This window comes from Ornithorhynchus anatinus, chromosome X1 (assembly GCF_004115215.2).
Source record: "Ornithorhynchus anatinus isolate Pmale09 chromosome X1, mOrnAna1.pri.v4, whole genome shotgun sequence".
NCBI lineage: Eukaryota > Metazoa > Chordata > Mammalia > Monotremata > Ornithorhynchidae > Ornithorhynchus > Ornithorhynchus anatinus.
Window position 1 is genome coordinate 111813649 of NC_041749.1, and position 6514 is coordinate 111820162.

Below are 6514 nucleotides of genomic sequence, written 5' to 3' on the forward strand. Positions count from 1 at the left end.
TCTGGGCCTCGGTTACCTCACCTGGGAAATGGGGATTAAGACTGCCAGTCGCCACGTGGGACAGGGACTGTGTCCAATCTGATTTGCTTGTATCTACGCCAGCGCTTAGTGCTTGACACATAGTGAGTGCTAAAAAAATCCGTCTCATGCCGTCGAGGCATCTCCGACCCACAGCGACTCTAGGGACACATCTCTCCCAGAACATCCCACCTCCCTCTGCAATCGTTCTGGTAGAGGATCCGGAGAGTTTTCTTGGTAAAAATCCAGAAGTGGTTTACCATCGCCTTCTTCCACGTGGTAAAATCGAATCTCTGCCCTCAACTCTCTCCCATGCCGCTGCTGCCCAGCACAGGTGAGTTTTGACTTGTAGCAGATTGCCTGCCACTCACTAGCCACTGGCCAAGCTAGGAATGGAACAGACAGGCCTCTGCTCAACTCTCCCTCCCATAGCCAAGACTGGTAGAGTACTGGAAATTCTCCAGGTGTGATCCTGAGAGGGGAGCTTTAAAAATACATCATTATTATTATTATTATTAGAGGACCTGGTTTCTCATCGTGCCACTTCCACTTTCTGCTGAAAGACTCTGGGCAAGGCACTTAACTATAAAATGGAGATGTAAATACTTTTTCTCCCTCCTACTTAGACTGTGATCCCCATGTGGGAAAGAAACTGTGTACAGTTTGATGATCCAGTGTCTACCCCAATACTGAGTACAGTGCTTGACAAATACCTCAATTATATTATTATTATTTTTGAGTATTATCGCTATTATTATTACCTTCACCACCATGCTGATTCTATTCCCGCAGGAGGCAGAACTGAGATGGTAGTGGCTTTTGGTCCTTCGTGAGGCAGGGCCGCAGTGGACAGAAGGGGTTACACTGGGATAGCAGCCCACCCACTCAATTGCCACCTGGGAACATCTCCTCTCTGCCACGACAGCTGAGCCAAATGCCCCGTGAGACCTCGGCCCTCCAATCGTGGGTGAGGAACTCTCTGCCTGCCCTGGCATACTCCGAGTGCACCAAGCTGGGTTTGTTTTTTTATGGTTTTTGTTAAGTGCTTACTATCTGCCAGGCGCCATGCTAAGCCTCAGAGTCAGTGTGGCTTAGTGGAAAGAGCGCAGGCTCGGGAGTCAGAGGTTGTGGGTTCTAATCCCGGATCCGCCACTCGTCTGCTGTGTGACCTGGAGCAAGTCGCTTCACTTCTCTGTGCCTCGGTTACCTCATCCGTAAAATGGGGATTAAAAGGGTGAGCCCCATGTGGGACAACCCGATTACCCTGTATCTACCCCAGCACTTTTAGAACAGTACTTGGCACACAGTAAGTGCTTAACAAATATAATCATTATTATACAACTTCATCAGGTTGGACACAGTCCCCGTTCCACATAGGCCTCACAGTCTGAGTAGGAGAGGAACAGGTATTGAATCCCCATTTTACACTTGAGGAAGCTGAGATCCAGGGAAGTTAAGTGACTTACCCAAGGTCACATGGCGAGCAATTGGCAGAGCAATTGGCAGAATCGGGATTAGAACCCAGGTCCTATGTCTCCCGGGCCAATGCTCTTTCCTCTAGGCCTCGCTGTTTCTCAGTTTGGTAAGTGCTTATTATGTGTCAAATACTGTTCTAAGCGCTGGGGCCGATTATGAGTGAATTGGGTCAGACACAGTCCCTGTCCCATATGGGGCTCACAGTCTAAGAAGGAGGGAGAAGAGGAGGACTGAGGCATGGAGAAGTTAAGTAACTTGCCCACCGACATACGACAAACATTTGGCAGAACTGGGATTAGAACCCAGGTCCTCTGACTCCCTACTCCCTACTGACTTTTGTTTTTATATTTGTATATTGCAGATTTATCCTTGTCCCTTATGCCATTTTAACTAAAACGTGTTTCCCTGCTCCCAGTGTGTCTGCCTCCAGTTCTCCCCCTACGCCATCTAGATTCATAGATTGCGAACCCCTCGGGGACAGGGCCCGTGCCTAATTTCCACTGTTTAGTACAGTGCTCTGTGCACAGTAAGTGCTTAATAAATATTACTACAATATCACCACTATTACTATCTCCAAGCCATTCAGTGCTCTGAAACCCAATGATCCAGACAGTGACACCTAGGATTTTATAGCTATCGATAGGCAACCAATAATAATGTTCCGCAATAAATCTATCCAGTTCAAAGATGGGGTGCGATAATTTTACCCTCTGTAGTTAAGGTCATTTAACAAGGAATAGCAGCTCAAACCCCTCATTCGCCAAGCCCATCAAAACATAGTAAAGATGTCTGGGATCTGGTCACCTCTTTCTGTGCTTATGAAACTTTGGTAAATATAGCAGCTAATTCACTTCACTCACTAATTACCCACATCCTTCCTTGGTAGGGTTATAAACACGGAACATGAATTTTCCAGTGCCAAATTACCCCCTGAGATTGTCATGTATCTTTGAAAGCTGCATTCAATCTTGATCTCCCAACCTCCTGTCTCTCCCCACTTGAGTCGATACTTCACTCTGCTGCCCGGATCATCTTTCTACAGAAACGCTCTGGGCACGTCACCCCGCTCCTCAAAAATCTCCAGTGGTTGCCTATCAACCTTCGTATCGAGCAAAAATGCCTCACTGCTGGCTTCAAAGCTCTCCATCCCCTTGCCCCCTCCTACTTCACCTCCCTTCTCTCCTTCTCCAGCCCAGCCCACACACTCCGCTCCTCTGCCGCTCACCTCTGCACTGTGCCTCGTTTTCCCCTGTCCCGCTGTCGACCCCTGGTCCACGTCCTACCTCTGGCCTGGAATGCCCTCCATCCTCAAATCCACCAAACTAGCACACTTCCCCCCTTCAAAGCCCTACTGAAAGCTCACCTCCTCCGGAGGCCTTCCCGGACTAAGCCCCCCTTTTCCTCTGCTCCCCCTCCCCTCCGTCCCCATCACCCCCACTCGCTCCCTCTGCTCTACCCCCTCCCCGCCCCTTGGCACTTGTGTGCATATATGTACATATTTATAATTCTCCTTATTTTATTAATGATGCATATATATCTATAATTCTATTTATTTATATAGATGCTATTGATGCCCGCTTACTTGCTTTGATGTCTGTCTCCCCCCTTCTAGACTGTGAACCCGTTGCGGGCAGGGATTGTTTCTAACTGTTGCCCAATTGTTCTTTCCAAGCTCTTAGTACAGTGCTCTGCACACAGTAAGCGCTCAATAAATACAATCGAATGAATGAATGAATGAATGAATGAAAAGCTAACAGGATAAAGTTCTATAATGCATTGACGAACTTCACATTCTGATCCGTCTTGATCGACATCACGTGCCTGCATAGAACTCTTTATTCTGACGCAGCCTCACTTTCTATATTGATAGACCCACACTGCAGAGGGCCATTCCCCGATTCGCCAGCAGCACGCTATCCAAAACGTAGAGCGAAAGCACACTTTATAACCGTCCTGTTTCGAGGCCCTAAATGACACCATGGTGATGTGAAACACATAATTCCAGGGAATGTTTAGGCACTGAGAGAATCCAGCTTTTTGTTCCTGTCGTGAAATGCTTTAAGATTCCCCAGCTGGAAAATGCTATTTGAGACAGGGCTCATGGAATGAGTGAGGTCACAGAAGTGTCTCCCGCTGCAGAAGACTGACAAAGATTTTCTGTTCAGCGATCAAACTTGGCACCGCTTCCCCAGCCGGACATTTCTCAATGGAAGTCATTGTCTACGTGGGTATCAGGTGAGAGGGCGTGAATGGCCAAGTCAAGCTTATATCCTGCTGACTTTTTACTTCTCAATAACAACACCTGTGGCATTGAAGCGCTTACTATGTGTCAAGCGCTTGGATAGATATGAGATAATGGGGTTGGATACAGTCCCCCAAAGAGGCCTCCCCTGACTAAGCCCTCCTTTCCTCTTTTCCCTCTCCCTTCTGCATCACCCTGACTCATTCTCTTTATTCACCCCCGGCCCCGCAGCACTTATCTACATACCTATGATTTATTTATATTAATGTCTGTCTCCCCCTCTAGACTGTAAGCTCATTGTGGGCGGGGAAGGCGTCTGTTTACCGTTATAGTGTACTCTCCCATGTGCTCAGTACAGTGTTCTGCACACAGTAAGCGCTCAATAAACACGATTGACTGGCTGAGCCTCACAGTGTAAGCAGGAGGGAAAACAGGTACTGAATCTCTATTTTGCAGATGAGGAAACCAAGGCGTAGAGAAAGTGCGACTTACCCCAGGTCAGACAGAAGACAAGTGGCAAAGCATGGATTGGAACCCAGGTCGCTGACTCTCAGGCCCGTGCTTTCCACAAAGCTACCCTCCTCTTCTTCTCCCCCCGGCCCTAAATCAAAATCCTTTTAAAGTAAAGAGCGCCAGATCGGGCTCTCGATTGCTGCAGAAGCAATTGGATCTCTCTGAGATCCCTTTGCCTACCCAGCCTTATTTAAGAACCCATTGTTCACAGTTAATCAATCAAAAATATTTACTGAGCACTGAACTAAACACTTGGGTGAGTACGATAGCATTGGTAGACCTGATCCCTGACATGAAGAAACCTACAATCTAGTTGCGGGCGGGGGGGACAGATACTAAAATTACAGGTTGAGAAAAGCAGTATGGAGTAGTGGATAGAGCATTGGACTGGGAGTCAGGTCATGGGTTCTAATTCCGGCTCTGCCGCTTGTCTGCTCTGTGACCTTGGGCAAGTCACTTCACTTCCCTTGCTGTAGTTACCTCTTCCGTAAAACAGGGCTTGAGACCGTGAGCCCCACATGAGATTGGGTCTAACTCGATTAGCTTATATCTACCCCAGTGATTAGTACAGTGCCTGGTGCAATGGTGGGGTGTAAATAGCCAAGTGCTGAGGTGTCTCAAGTGCTGAAATGGAAGTAGAGGGAGAAATTGGGTGGAGAGATGAGAGACTGAATCAGGGAAGAGATGTGATTTCAAAAGTGCCCTGATGAGTAGACGGTTAAGATCACTGTGGGCAGGGAACGTGTCTACCAGGTCTGTTCTGTTGTCCTCTCCCAAGTGCTTAGTATAGTGCTCTGCACACAGTAAGTGCTCAATAAATACAGTTGATTGATCGATCGATGATGGGGAGAGCGTGGTCTGCTGCGTGTGAAGCAGAAAGGAGCGCACTGAGGTCGGTGGGGAAGCAGCGTGGCCTAGCGGATAGAGCACGGACCTGGGAGTTGGGAGGACCTGGGTTCTCATGCCGGCTCTGCCGCTTCTCTGCTGTGTGACCTCGGGTCACTTCACTTCTCTGGGCCTCAGTTACCTCATCTGTAAAATGGGGATGAAGACTGTGAGCCCCACGTGGGACAGGAACCATGTCCCACCTGATTACCTTATATCTAACCCGACGCTTAGAAGACTGCCTGGCACATAGTAAGCGCTTAGCAAATGCCATTAAAAAAAAAAAGATGAGACCAAAGCCCAGGCAGTAGGTTGGCATGGGAGGAGCGAAGAGCATGAGCTGGAAGTTAGTGGAACTGGAGCGAAAATAAGTAGTGATAATTAGAGAAGGAGCGTGGCTCAGTGGAAAGAGCCCAGGCTTGGGAGTCAGAGGTCATGGGTTTGAATCCCGGCTCTGTCACTTCTCAGCTGTGTGGCTGTGGGCAAGTCACTTAACTTCTCTGGGCCTCAGTTACCTCATCTGGAAAATGGGGATTAATAATAATGTTATTATTATTAATGTTGGTATTTGTTAAGCGCTTACTATGTGCCAAGCACTGTTTTAAGCACTAGGGTAGATACAAGGTAATCAGGTTGACCCACATGAGGCTCGCAGTCTTCATCCTCATTTTACAGATGAGGTAACTGAGGCACAGGGATTAAGACTGTGAGCCCCACGTGGGACAACCCGATTACCTTGTATCTATTCCAGCGCTTAGAACAGTGCTTGGTACATAGTAAGCGCTTAACAAATACCATCATTATTATCCTTATTATTATCTGTAAAATGAAGATTAAGACTGCGAGCACCATGTGGGACAGGACTGTGTCCAACCTATCTCGAATCTCCTGCAGCTCACAGTAAAGTGCCTGGCACAGAGTAAGTGCTTAACAAATGCCGTTAAAAAACACACCAATAATAATAATAATAATGTTCGTATTTGTTAAGCGCTTACTATGTGCCAAGCACTGTTCTAAGCACTGGGGTAGACACAGGGGAACCAGGATGTCCCCACAGTCTTAGTCCCCATTTTACAGATGAGGTCACTGAGGCACAGAGAAGTTAAGTGACTTGCCCACAGTCACACAGCTGACAAGTGGCAGAGCTGGGATTCGAACTCATGACCTCTGACTCCAAAGCCCGTGCTTTTTCCACTGAGCCACGCTGCTTCTCTACCAACCAACCCATACCAAGAAGAAATCTCTCCTGTCACTGACTTCTTGCTCCTTTCCCCTTCGCATCCAACAGTTCGCCGCTCTCTCTACCCTCAACGCCCCTCTGAAATCCCATCTTCTCCAGGAGGCCTTCCCTGATTAATCTCTCACCTACCTGCCCTATTT

At 47.9% G+C, this 6514-nt stretch overlaps 1 non-coding gene across 1 annotated transcript; it reads right to left on the reverse strand.

Moving 5' to 3' along the window:
- Positions 1-362: 362 nt before the first annotated feature.
- Positions 363-500, reverse strand: LOC114807013. The gene has a single exon (XR_003755066.1). It is a non-coding gene; the product is annotated as a small nucleolar RNA SNORA7 (small nucleolar RNA).
- Positions 501-6514: the final 6014 nt, after the last annotated feature.